The 14,879-nt window shown below is 45.0% G+C and overlaps 1 protein-coding gene and 1 pseudogene across 3 annotated transcripts in view; one reads left to right on the forward strand and one right to left on the reverse strand.

Annotated features, from left to right (window-relative positions):
• The window catches only part of SFXN5 (sideroflexin 5), a 1,315,749-nt gene that overhangs the window by 419,799 nt on the left and 881,071 nt on the right, over positions 1-14,879 (reverse strand). The gene's annotated exons all lie outside the window — the stretch shown is intronic.
• Positions 6,272-6,442, forward strand: LOC146863331 (cytochrome b-c1 complex subunit 10 pseudogene; annotated as a pseudogene).

The raw sequence follows: 14,879 nt of genomic DNA on the forward strand, positions 1-14,879 counted from the left end.
ACCTGCTTGACAAGTCGACTGAGGTTTTCCATAAGACACTTGGAGCGCACTTCAAAGAGGCTTACCCTGTCAAAGGCACATGTTAGTTGACCCTTGCACAGGGCTTGTCTTCTGTTCCCCCAGCCATGCAGGCCCCAACCATGGTGGGTCTCTTATTTTTAAAAACAAATTTTATTGATTTTTCAAGGTGCCAATTGGGCGGAGCCCGGTGAGCATCAGACATGGATAATCATATTGTACAAGTGCAAGGCACCACTTATCATCCCCCTGGCAAGTCTGCAGAACATCAGACCCAAGTCCCCCTTCCCCTTCCCCCAGCCCACGCTCCGAACACCCTATATATAACAGCACACAAATATAATGCAAATTTGCCCTTTTACCCCTGCACAACACCATTTCCCTAAACCGGTGAGCTGCTCACAACCAGCCTATCTATTGGGTCTCGGGATATTGTGGGCCCCAGTAGTGACGGTGGGTCTCTTTTGACATTAAAATGTCCAATCCTACTGGACTGTCACATCCTGCTTGACAGATCTACCTGGGGTTGTCATATAAAACTTGGGCTGTACTTTAAAGGGCAAACTAGCAGCTACTTTATCAAATCAGCTGGCTCAGACAATATGCTCACCACTAAATCTTTTATTAAGCATGGGTAAAATTTCAGCAGACTGGAAGGCTGCTAAGGTCACCCCGATTCAGAAGAAAACTAACCTTCCTGCATCAGATTTGTCTAATTATCATTCCATTTCGCTACTCCCCCTGTCAAGTAAAATAATAGAAAGTCATATCAACAAACAACTTGCGAAGTACCTGGAGTCCAATGGGATGTTGGACTCATTTCAGTCTGGTTTTAGACCAATGCACAGCACCGAAACTGCGCTCATAGCTGTCACGGACCATATTAAATGCTGCCAGGATAAAAATCAGCCATCTATTCTAGTGCTGCTAGACTTATCAACCACTTTTGATACAATATCTCACTCCAGACGGATACAAAAACTGGAGGAGATAGGCATTCAGGGCATAGCCCTACAATGGTCTACAAATTTCCTGTCTCATCGAACTCAGACCATCAATCTGGGTCCTTTAAGATCACGTTCCATGGATATTAATAAGGAGGTGCCTCAGGCCTCCTGTCTCAGCCCCACACTATTTAATATATATGTAGCCCCCCCTCGCACAAACTATAAGGGTCTATGGATTTACACCTCTCTCAGATGCGCATGATACTCAACTTTTTTTTTTTTTTTTTTTTTTTTTTTTAAGTTTTGAAAACCTTTATTTGAAACAGTACGGTACACAGCAAAGAGCCTACAACCCAGCGGGCCGGCCGCGAAAAACACATTTGGATGCATATCTGATCACACAGCCCCATGCCGTCAACCCGGAGGTACGGCGGCGTTAAGGAGTGTACACGTATCGTGAGGTAGAGAAGAATGTTACTTGTCTCAGACTTAAGCAAACAATCACAAATTTGGTCAGGTTGCCCAGGAGGCATAAAGTGCCGAAACTTCCAACTCCCCCCCCCTGATACTCAACTTTTGATATCATTTGATAAATACCTTTCCGCAATGAGAGATCGATTTACTAACGGCATGAAAGCCATTTCAGCTTGGATGGCAGAGAATATCCTCCAGTTACACAGTGGAAATTATGCTGTTCGGTACTGCACTGCAGCTCTGGTCCCCTGATTGGTGACCTTTAGAACTAGGAGCGGCACCTTCCCCCATATCTTCAGTAAAAAGCCTGGGTGTTCGCCTGGACCAGACTCTTGCTATGAAAGATCAGGTATTGGCTACCACTGGCACCTGCTTTCATGCAATGAGTCTGCTGCGCAGAGTCTTTCCCTTGCTCACCCTCTCAGTGCAGGACCTTAGAACAGGCGTTGGTGATTAGTCACCTCGACTATGGTAATGCTCTTCTTACAGATGTTAACAAATTCCTTTTGGATAAACTACAAGTAGTCCAAAACACAGCAGTCTGCTTAATTCAACATCTGCCGGCTAGATCTGCCTCAGTTCCCCTGCTGCGCTCGCTCTATTGGCTTCCAGTGCATAAAATAATTATTTAAAAAATTTGCTGCTCAGTGCACAAAGCGATAAATGGCAGGGGACCCAGATACCTCGCAGAGAAACTCATTCCTTATCGGCCTGGAAGGCTTTTAAGATCAATGAACAAAGCACTACATACGGTACCACGAATCAAGAAATCTAGCTCTGGAGGCAGAGCTCTCACATTTTTGGCCCCTCATTCAGGAAACTTATTAAAACTGAATTATTCTAATACTATGTCTGCCCGCTGAGATACCCCTCCGGGGGTGATTTATGCACATTATAAGTCAAGTCAATTCAACATAACATAACAAAGACAAGATGCCAAAACAATTGTGCATCCCATGTCTGGTCGCTGAAAACTCCGCTTTGTTCCACATGACGTCTAACTCTGAGGTTTTTGTGGGTACAGGAACTGTCCCAAACTGTATTTTAGTGTTAGACATGAGATGACACTAGGATTACCATGGTACAAGTCCCCCCCCCACACACACACATGCACCCAGCCCTCAGAGCCAAAATTTAGTGTAGCGGAAGGCTTCAGCCATCAAGAAAATGGCTAAATTGGGTAGGGTTTGCACCGGGAACCTTTACCCCATTGGTTAGGGTGTCTCCAGGGGAACTCACACCCACTAGCTTGTGCCAGATATAAATGTGGTATCTCTATGTACCCACTTCAGAACACTCCTGAACCTGAGATCAGAAGAGCGACTAAACCTTCTGCCTGCAACCTGAGAAGAGCCCAGAAAGCACCGGACAAGATTTATCTCTTGTACCCAGGTCAAAGAAGTGGACTTCAGGGGCCATGCCATAAGGCTGATCGCCTGTTAAAGCTAGAGACACAACAAGTGACAAGAGGCCTTTTCCTGCATCTGCCCAGCTGACTATAGAACTCTGGGCACTTTACCCGTTCTCTGCTGTGTGGCCTCTGCCTTACATCCTGTGAGTATTTAAGTGCCTCCCCTAAGGACCTGGGGGGGCCTAAGAAGTGTATTCCTTTGGTGAATTGGGACATAAAGACTAAGTTTGAAGGTAAAGTCCATTGCCCAGGATGAACCTGGATGGTGTAGCCGACCAACGTCTCAACGTGGTCGGTGTCAAATTGTGCCTAGGTTCTGTGCTACCAGGACCACTGACTATCATTGTGCTTCTTTCGCTATTTCTACTTAAAACTTTATTAATTAAAATCTCTAGTTCCCCTTATTGTAGGTTTTTCATTTTGGTGTCACCTTGTTTATGAAATTCTACTAAATTTTTCTAATTCGTTTTGGATTTGTAATTTTTTTTATTTTGACTTTATTACAGTTTTAGTACAGCATAAATACTTTACTCATTGCCTCTAAGTTATGTCTGTCTGCTGTGCGCCATGGCGACCAGATTTATTTATTGACGGCAGTAGTTCAGTCTTACAAGGATTGTGATTAATACTTCAGGTGGGCACTTATCCGCCTAAATTTATAACTCAATTTCTTAGAATTTCATTTTCTTTAGAAGAGAAAGCTGGCACCAAACTGTTCTTTTTTAGAAATGCGCTTCTTGAGGATGAGGCTGGTGTCTAGGGTGTATCCAAGTGAGTCGGAATTCAGTGAAAGGTGTGCTTCGAAGCTGGAAAGGTTGATGTCATTAAGTCAGGTTTGTACTGTTTCTTATTTGTTGTTCTTGGTAAATAACAGGAATTTTTTATTGAACGTCAGCAAGGCACTGAATGTCAAGGTCTGAATGACGGGAAGCCAGTGTTTGAGGTGTTGGATGTCTGATGCAGTAAAAACTTTCAGGTAGAGTTGTGTGCCATCTGCATGCTTGTGAAGCTTGATGTTGTACCATCTGTATGCTGGTGAAGCTTGATGTTGTTATCTGTGAACAGAGCACCAAGAGGCTCCATGCACAGATTGGAAATGATAGGGGAAGGCATGGAATCCTGGAAAAATTCACTGGTGATAGGGATTTTGAGGGACCTGGAGAGGCCAATGTGAACAAATTGATGTCAATTGTAAAGGTCGGAGGAGAACCAGTGAAGGAGACTAACAGTGAAGATCATTTGGAGCTGCAGACTGTGTATGAGGGTGGGGTGGCCCACTGTGTCTAAGGCAGCTGAGAGGTCCAGCACAGCAGGAGGCAGGGGTCAGTCTTCATCTGTGATCAGGAGGGCGTCATCTATGATGTGTAAGGTAGCGTTCTCTATGCTCAGGGGTGTGGAATTTAATAAAATATCTACTTGTCCATGGGGCAGGTTGCTTCATAAATCTACTTGTCCTGTAACAAAATCCACTTGTCCCTTTTGTGCCATGTAATGTGGCGACAAATTACGGCAGCAATCTCATTAAGCAAGAGTTCTGATAAAGCCTCTCTAATTATGCCAGGGCTTGTACCATAGTAGGGTTTGAATACTAGCAATTTCCTTATGTTGCTACGTTTCTGCAGGTCTACATACTGGGGCTGAAGGTAGTGGTAAGCAATAGTTCAAGGGTTGAAATGCCCTTTTGAGTCTGTGCAAACCTACTAACTTGCATGTTTTAAGGGGTTTCACCAACTCTTTTCTAACCTTTTCCCATACTGAAAAAGGTTTGAAATTTACTCCTGGCAGTGGCAGACGCAAAACTTCTTCAGGGTTGGGAAAAAAGTGGTTGGAGGAAAAGTGAACTTGAAACATTCAGATTTTCACATGACCAAATCGACACAAGCACATTTGCTCATGCTAAAATTCAGTTCATAAATAATTTCTAGGAGTACTATTTCTTGGCCTACTTCTGTAAATACTTGTGAATTCACGGAGACTGTATATATGCACGTAACGCATGGATATATACCATGGATGCACTTTTGAGACTTTCTTTAATAATTGGGCCTCTAATTAGGCCTGGGGTTAACCATGACCTTTTGAGTTTAGTAACATTATGTCTCTCTCTCCTTCTCCCGGTCCATCAGCTGGCTTCACTGTGAGTGACAGTATTCCACTCTATTACAAGGAGCATATTGCTTGTGTGCTTTTTGAGACCAAAAACAGTTTTTTTGCTTTTGCCAATGCTTGTTAGAATGGTGAGGGCCCTGCAGCTCCCACACAGATAAGGTTTTACAAAAAGCATGCCTAAGCAAGTCACGCATTGACAAAACCAAAAGCCTGACCACCAATTTCAGACCTACTGGCTTTGCCAATGCTTGTTTATTTGTGTTTCCCACAATCATATTTTAACTGGTTACACTGATTTTCCATTATGAATATTTTGGGGAAATACAAGCATACATCAACATGTTACTAAGTGATGCTGCAAAGATATGGTACCTAAAATCTTACAGTAGTTTAGCAAAATATTTTTTTCCTACTTGCATTTTTTTGTGAATATTTTATTTTGAAAGCAAATAATCATCACTGTTGCTTTCAAACTTCTGCAAATATTTGCATATAATCAGAGAGCATTCTGGGAGCATTATACATAGCCTCATATTACTAAACTTTGAAAACGTGTGTACATGTTTATACTGGAACCACCGTCAGTAGTGCAGGCAGAGCTGACAACATTTACTTTTAGTGCTCACCCTAATAATAAAGCCTTTGCATTAATGAACCATAAATACAAGTTTGAACAGTGTTAACACATGGACACACATATTACCTTAACTGTAGACAATGCCCTTCCTTGATCCATAATGTGGTATTGTAAAATGGCAGCTAAAGGGTTTGTGCTGTAGGGGGTTGGGCCTACTTGTCCCAAGGACAAAATAGACATTAAAACTTGTTTCCCTTGACCCCAAACAATATGTCCCGGGCGTCGGGCTATAGGAATTCCACATCCCTGCTATGCTGCAGCGCAATCAGAAGTCAGACTGATAGTAATTCAGGAGATGGTTAACACCGAGGAACGTAAACTGCTTTTTCACTGATCATGCTTGGGCTGATCCAGTACTTCAGCCTGTCTTACTTTTGACACACAGACAAAAGCCTTCATGAAAGCACAACATTCAGACTGGCACCATATCTGATCACCGTTAAAGCGTGGCGAACTGCCAACCACCTTAGAATCAACCCAGAAAAAAATAAAATAAACATAGATGTGAAATGAAATGAAAAAGAAATTTATAAAGCAGTCGTTGTCTACTCCAGACCAATCGTTTTTGTGTTTCAGGTCAGGCGCACCGCAGGCAGCCTGGAGGTCACAGCAGCCATCTTTGTCCGCTGGGTCGGTGCTGACCGTCAGAGTAACTTTTAGCCGTTTACAGGGACGATGATCAGCAAACTGCTGGGGCTGCGCTACCTACAGCTGGCCAAGAACTGCGTTCCCATACTAAGAACATGAAGCGCTGTTGGTGCAGTGGGTCTTGTGTGGTCCACAGACTGGAGGCTTATTTTGGATCATGTCCCTTACATCAATGGCAAATTTAAGACAGATGATTAGTTCGGGCTCACCTATTTTGAGGACTCCTTTTGCGCCAACTTTGTCATCCAGTTTCACTGCACATCAAAACAAGAAAGGGAAGCTCGATGATGCTAAGACCCGTTTGATTCATTACTGCTTGGCATAAAGCGAATATTTGTTTCCCCGTTAAATATTTTCATGGATACCTGTTGACTAATTTTATTTGAAGCTTTGTTTAAATAAATGCTGCTTTATTTTGTTATAAAGCAAAAGACACACAATTGATGGACGGAATGCAGACCAAATCAAAACATTCACCCCTTAGTCAAGAGATCTGGGTTAAATCCATCATTCTTTTGCTCACCATGCCACCCCAGTTTAGACCCAGTCATATGCAAATCAGTCTTGCCCCTGTGCCTCATGGGAACTAGGATGTTTGTTCCAGTCCAGGGAGGACCTGGCTTGGCAGTTTGGGCTGGACTGTTCCCATGAGGCACAGGGTCAAGACTGATTTGCATATGGCTGGGTTGAATCTGGAATGGCATGGTGAGCAAAAAAACGATGGATTTAGGCCCAGATCTCTGTACTGGGGTGAATGTATGACATTGTTCTGCATTCTGTCCATCAACTGTTGTTTTTGCATTAGTCACCCCGAGTGGGACGGGTATGCTCAGACGTGAGTCCCTTGCTCTCCATGCCACTGGAATCAGGCTATCCTGGCTGAAGAGGGGTGAAACCCCGAAACCGGTCCTAGATTGCTTGTTCCAGTCCAGGGAGGACCTGGCTTGGCAGTTCGGGCTGGACTGTTCCCATGAGGCACAGGGTCAAGACTGATTTGCATATGGCTGGGTTCAAACTGGAATGGCATGGTGAGCAAAAAACGATGGATTTAGGCCCAGATCGCTGTACTGGGGTGAATGTATGACATTGTTCTGCATTCTGTCCATCAACTGTTGTTTTTGCATTATTTTGTTATAAAGTACGAAACAAGGTGTGAAGGCACTAGCTCATCAGACAAGAGATACCGGACAGTTTTAAAACGTCATCAGAGATTAAAATGCCACATTTCTAAAGCCTTCCTGAAGGCCAACAGATGTGTTTCCTCTTTTAACCTCAGTGGAAGCGAGTTCCAAAGTCTGGTTGTACCGACCAGAAATCTTTTTCTACCCCAGGAACACTTTTTGAACCTGGGGACTAACAGGTTATGGGCGTGAGCTGAGCGAAGATGGTGGGCCGGAATGTATGGTTGCTAATTCTGTTTAAAAAATGCAGGTCCTATGTCATGAATAGCTTTAAAAGCTATACAAAGAGCCTTAAACTCGATCCTTCTCTTCACCGGTAACCAGTGTAACTCTTTAAGCGCCGAGGAGGCAGATTTATATTTCGGAATGTTCAGCAATAAACGTGCTGCAGCGTTTTGCAGAATCTGCAACTTGGTCAGACATTTCTTCTGAAGGTTAATGAAAAGGCTGTTACAGTAGTCGGCTCTAGATAAAACAAGAGCCAAGACCACTAACTTCCGCAGATCAACCAGAATAAATGGAAGAATCCTTCTAAGTAATTTTAGTGTATAGAAAGATATAGATGTGACCTGGTTTACGTGGCCTTCAAAGGAAAGCATGGTGTCAAACGTGACACCTAAGTTCTTTACCTTATTGGTAGGATTAGGTAGCGAGCCCAACTCCGAGGGCCACAAGGCAGGAGACCAGAAATTAGTGTGGCAGCCAAAGAGTAGGACTGTGGTCTTACTAGAATTCAATTTCAGACAATTAGTGACCATCCAGTCCCCCACTTGATGAAGACAGGTAAGGAACTGTGCCGCTGTGTCTGATGGTGAACCTGTCACTAAAACCACAATCTGGGTATCATCGGCATAGGAAATAGCAGAGAAACACAGAAATCGGATTAGTCTCGCCAGCGGGGCAACGCAAATATTAAAAAGAGTGAGTCTCAACGAAGAGCCCCGAGGCCCTCCACAGGACAATGTGAAGTTCGGTGACTTGAATTCTGAAAGAGCCACAAACTGTTCCCTGTCCGACAGGAATGACTTGAGTAAAGCGAAAGCTTTCCCTTTAATGCCAATCCTGACCAGGACTTCCAATAACTTTTGATGATTCACAGTATCGAATGCGGCAGAGAGGTCAAGCAGCACAAGTGCTGCATTGCCTCCTGCATCGACTGTCTGCCTAATCAGTTAGGACGCTAAAATCCGTGCCAATTCGGTACTATGGTGCTTTCTACAGCCAAACTGAGTGGTGTCCAGAAATACATGCCTCTCAATATAGTCTGATAGAACACCATTCATGGCTTTTTCAACCATTTTTGTGGGCAGGGTGAGTCTAGAGATTGGGCGTTAATTACTAGGATCCGCCCCATCTCAGTTTGCTTTCTTTAGGAGAGGGAGAACAGATGCCAGTTTCCAGTTGGTAGGAAATATACCAGAGGAAAACATTGGATTGAAAATAGGAGCCAGATGAGAAGCAAATACTTCTGGTAGAAGATGGAAAATTTTTGGGGGGACATGGATCCAGTGGGGAGCCAGATTTGGTAGACAACAGGCGATTAATGACCTCATCAGTGGTCAGTAAAGGAAAAGAGGATAGTTCAGGAGGGTCACTGATGTCTAAGGTGGCTGGTGGAATTTCCCTTTCCTCACTAGAAATAACTGCAGTCCCCGAAGAGGGCGGCGACCCTTAGGAAAAACACCGGAAGAAGCCACTTTAAACTGCATTGACTTGATCTTGAAAGAACATGGCCAGTGAGTTACAAAAAGTCTGATTTATTGTTGAGTCTATCACTTCAGGGCATTTGGCTAGCTTTTTCACTGTGAAAGAGTTCTTTTGAGGAGTTATTTGCAGTTATTATAGCTGTAGTAAAATAGCGAGTTGTCTCCTCATGCACAGATTTTTTATAATCAAGCAAAGCTTGTTTAAAAACAATTCTGTCATTAGTTCCATAACAGGATCTCCACTTCCTTTCGATGCGGCGAAAATTTAGTTTTAGAAGTCTAAGATGTTCAGAGTACCAGGATTCAGTGTGTCTTGACCTATGGTTAATGATAGATTTAACCGGTAACACCTGATCAATTGTACTCCTGATCCATTCCTCAATGGCGGCGGCTGCCACATTTGAATCCTCTATAAAGTTGGGTGGATTCTGGTACATGGAACTTTCGAGGGTATCAATTGCAATCTTGTTCCAAGGCCGAACCCTTCTAGGCTGATTGTTTTTCAATTTCTCTGCCTGAGGGTTTTGGAAGGAGAGAGAGAGAACATAACAGCTTTATGATCTGACCAGATGAGTGGCAGCGACGGAAGACATTGTAAAGACTTATTGTTTGAAAACAATCCATCCAACAAATGTCCCCCAGAATGTGTACTGCCAGTCACCTGTTGGGTGAGGCCTAAGCTGTTTGTGATGTCCATGAAATGTACTGCATCTCTATCGCCTGGGTCGTCAAGCTGAACATGGAATATTATATCCAAGGATCTACTTATGGTATTTAGAAAGTCTGCCCAGGGACCAGGGAGGCAATAAAATAGAATGCCATTAAGAGTATAGTGGTTATCTATTATAATTTTAAACAGTAAGGATTCCAGAGTTGGCCCATTATTTTGAGAGATAAACGTCCCTTTCCACATACTTCTAAATATTACAGCCAGTCCCCCGCCCCGGTCTTGTCTAAACATTGTATACCCAGAAGGGACAGTCAGTGCTAATTCTGGGTCTGAGGAGACCTCCCCCCATGTTTCAGTAATGAAGGCAAGGTCAACAGCATGTGCCTCCACAAACATAGCAAACTCGGAAAACGGTCATCTGCATGAGAGATCTCATTCTGCTCTTCTGTCCTTGGCGAAACATCGACAACAACAACAAACCTCTAGGGGACTTCCTAGATGCAGACATTGTAGTTAAATCCGAAAACAGCATGCTCACAAACGTTCTTTTTCCTACCTTGGCTTCCTCCAATGTTCAAGCCACAGCCCTGCTTGTGCCGTCTCTCTTGGACAATGCAAATGATATGTACCTAGGATGCCAGAAATCTCTCCTAAACAAATTACATCACCGAGTTGTTGTAATCTTGCAGTAGCTTGTTCTAAGCACAATGCATTGAGCACTATATGGAAACACCTAGAGTACAGATCCATCGCAATAGTTGTAGCCCGTGATCCAACAGACTCCTACAACCTATGCTTAAAAAGATTGGAGGGCACTCTTTCTCAATCCAAAGCAGCAAGCTGCGGAACTCCCACCCCGCTCCAATAAAAAAGTAGACAATCACCTTGCCTTTTGAAAGGCTGTAAAAACATGGCTGTTTTAATTGTCTTGCCCCAAGTGATAATCTAAGCTATTTCAAGAAAACACCCATCAAGCAAGAAAAAGTAGCCAACAGTGTGATACAGGATAATTCATTCTTAGACATGAGCTCAGCCTAACAATAAAGCTGCTTCTAGCACAATTAAGCTCCCTCGCATAACATGAGCAGCACCATGTTTGGTACAACATGACTAGACCACGTCAGACTTCACACGTCTCAAACAACTCTTCCCACATGTACTCCAACTACACACTTCTACAACCAAAGAGTGACACAATGTCACATTAGTGTTGGCTGCACACTATGAAAGTACCAGATAGCATACATGTATCTATATAGTATTTCTATGGTATGAACCAAGCCAAAAGGCAGCGGAGAACTCTACATGGTCAAAGCCAAGCCTAAAGTCGACGAGTAATAGGAGAGAAAGCTAGGTTGTGGATGAATAATGAATTGTGACTTAACATAACACAACATACCATAATGCAACACAACCCAACATAACATCACATAACAAACCCAACGGCTACTCTACACTACGCCAACAGAAGAGCCAAATTCACAAAATATACTATAAATATATATTGTTCAAAGTGACATCAATAATCCTACCCATACTGGAAGGGGATATTGGATAAGATACTAGAGCATGAGCAGGAGTATATGCCCGAAACTGCACTGTATCCAGAACTGCTCCGATGAAAAGGAGCGTCTGAGAGGGAATCAGGTGTGACTTCGGCACGTTGATAGTGAACTCAAGCGAGTGCAGGAGGTCCGCCGTAGTCTGGAGGTGGGACACAACAGCCTGGGGGGAACTCGCCTTCAACAGTCAGTCGACGAGATAGGGAGACTGGAAGCCCTGATCTGCGCAGATGAGCTGTGACCTCCGCCATCACTTTCGTGAACACCCGAGGGGCGCTCGTAAGGCCAAAGGGGAGCACGGTAAACTGAAAATGCTTGTGGCCTACCATGAACCATAGGTAACGCCTGTGGGCCGGCAGGACGGGGATGTGAAAATAAGCGTCCTACAAGTCCAATACTACCATTCAGTCTCCAGGGTCGAGGGCAGACAAGACCTGAGCCAATGTCAATATTTTGAACTTCGGGGAGCGTGGCCAAGCCGCGGACCAAGATGGCTGCATGGCGCTGAAGCTCCGACTGGTGACCCAGCACTGATCCAGCTGTCTCTGCAGATATGGCTCGTTAAGGCACCGCAACACGAGGCATTTCATCCTTACCCGATGGAGCGGCTGTGGTGACTTCTTCATCTCTCAAATCCGCCTGCAACACACAGAAATTTGCTCCGGAACCTGAAGGGGCGGAGCCTGCGGTGGCCTGCAACACGGCCTGCTGGGGCCGCTGGACTGTTGCCTGCCGGAGTGCGCCGGCGGTGCACGGGGGTCCCCGTGGCGGAATCCAGGCTGCAGTGAGTTCTTCGCTTGTTTACCCCCCCCCCCCATCTCATACCCCCAGGCAGCCGTCGCAGCGCGCCCCCCTTCTGCCAGCTGACGCGGGGGCCACAAACTGCTCTGCCAACACTCCCGTAGGCCCCCGGTGAGACAGGGTCCTCGGGCTTGCCAGGGAGGCAGCCGTCTGGCTGTGTGCGGGAGCTATGGGCGGGTTGAACGCTGGAGGCTCCATGAACCTTTCGGCCGCAGGATTAATGCGTGGATGGGGTTGTGACGACTGGGAGTCCACATTGGGAGCCCGCCATTGGCCACGAGGCGCTGCCGCGTGGAGACACTGTCCCACCCAGCCACATGAAAGCGATAGGTGCCCAAAAGTAACACTTTGTGCCAGAGAGTGTGCTTGCCCTCTACTGCGGTGGGAGCCACCTCGTGGGTTGCCGGGACGCTGCAGTCCCTTTCCGCGCTGTGCGCGAGCTCTGCCTCAGGCCTCCTTGTCTTGTGCTGCCTGTGACTCTCCTGCTGGAATCACCACTCCAGACCCATCCTCGGCAGGGAGGCTCTCCCCCAGATTTCTGATCACGTCGAAACTGCAGATACGTCTGGGGCCTGCTTTGCTAGACTGTCATAGCTGTGGATGCCTGTTTAACAAAACGCCTATGCCCTGTACCTTTCAAATTGATGGCCGCGGTGCCCTATCGACACTAAATTTGGCATCAGAGACACGTGCCCTCATCTCTACCCGAACTCGCTGGTGTGGGTAGCGGCAAACAACTCTTCTGGCTACGGGCACACAGGCATGGGCAGAAAAGACCCCAAGCAGAGAGGGCTATCATTCACCATCGCCACGGATAAAGTCACTATGGCGGATGGTGACCAGGGCCTCGACTGCAGTTCCAGGGGTTGTTCTTCTATGGTTTAATGGTGTCCCCAGTGTTTCAATTCCTGAAATACCAAAAGCGCCTTGTTATTATTGCCCCACTCAAACACTGATGTCCAGCATTATATTGCATGAAAAATTACATAAAAGAGTATTCAGGAATTGTAACACTGGGGACACCATTAAACCATAGAAGAACAACCAGACAACCCATAATGTAAGAAGGATGCTAGTGTGTTTATTAAGTGTATGTTGGTGACTCGGTTATGAATTGGCATTGACTTTGGTCCAACTTTAATTGTTGTCCCCTGATTTAGATTGGTTCTCTTCAATCCACTAGATCGGCTGATCTAGTCTACGACCGAGGTAAGCCAAAGTCGCTATTAGAGGCCTAGCATGCAGAGAGGCCGTTGCGCATTTAGTTTTACTGAATGAGTTTTCTGTTTTCAGTTTACAGGTCCTGATGAGAACTCCTGGAAAGAAGGGAGTTTGAAACGCGTAGCCCTATTTCTGTTTGGCCATAAGAATGGGGAATTAATTGAATTGTTTGATATAGTGGATACTATGTTCAACATATTTCTATGGCTTGTATCAAATTAGTTTTAGTGATTGTGAAAATTGTCATTTATATGCGAGAGGATTTGTGTTTGAGTGTATTGGATGATGTGGTGAATGTTAAGAATAGGGAATGAGGATGTATGGAGATGTATGAAAAGGGCGATATGGGCGTAAAAAAGAGTGGTAGTGTTTTGTATTTGAAGTAGGAGGTAGTAGCAGGTGTGTGTTCAGTTTAAAAAAAAAACTTTTGGCGATGGACTATGTAAAATAAATTTGAGAAATTTGAGGATGTATTAGACGGAAAAAGAGGTCTATGGTACATGTTGTTGACTTCAATATGTTCCCTCGTAAATAAACGAAAGTAAAAAGGCATCAGTATTGGCATTGTTGTTGTTCTTGGTTCAATAGAGGCTTGGCCTTACTGATTCGAGCCCAAACCCAGTCTTGGTATTGACATTATTTACAACGGCATAATGTGGACATCGCCTTCCTGCAGGAGACACGTTTACCAAGGTCCGATTCCACACATTTTGCGTCTGGCTGGGGTGCCCACCGATTTGTTTCCAATTACACTACCTATGCCCGCGGCACAGCGAATTTAATCCATAAGAGACTTCCATTCTCCTTAACTTGCTGTCATAATGATCAAGAGGGTCGATACACAATTGTAGTGGGTAGACTGTTGGGTTACACTGTTACTCTCGTATGCTTTACGCCCCGAATGTTGACAGCCCTGAATTTTTTCATGAGCTTGACGCCATACTTTTACGCATGGGTACTGGAAGTGTGCTATTGGGTGGGGATTTTAACTTACTCTTAGACCGCACTATTGACTGCTCCTCTAGGGCGGTGGATTCCAAGCCCCTGGCTCGTAAGGTGTTGTTGGACACGTGCGAGGCATTCCAACTCTCTGATGTCTGGAGAGTCCGCAATTCGGCGAACCCGGGATGCACCCATTACTCAACCCATAATAACACCTGGACCAGACCATATTTCTGGCTGCTCGCCCGGATCCATCACACATGGTATAACACAATTGTGATACTCCTCCGTACTTACTCCAATCACGCACCTGTCTTGCTAAAACTACGCATTCCCAGACCGGAGGGACACGAGCGCCAGTGGTGACTCCCGGGCAGGGCGTTAAATGATGACCTATTTGACTCTGAAATTAGGGAAGCTATTGAGGTTTATTTTGATTTAAATACAGTGTCAGTGGACACATGGGCTATACACTGTGGGAAGCCTTCAAGGCATACATCAGGGGCATTGCCATCTCAAAACATGCAGGGGTACTGAAAGACTTGAGAAAAA

The sequence above is a fragment of the Triturus cristatus genome, chromosome 2_2 (assembly GCF_964204655.1).
Source record: "Triturus cristatus chromosome 2_2, aTriCri1.1, whole genome shotgun sequence".
NCBI classification, from domain to species: Eukaryota; Metazoa; Chordata; class Amphibia; order Caudata; family Salamandridae; genus Triturus; species Triturus cristatus.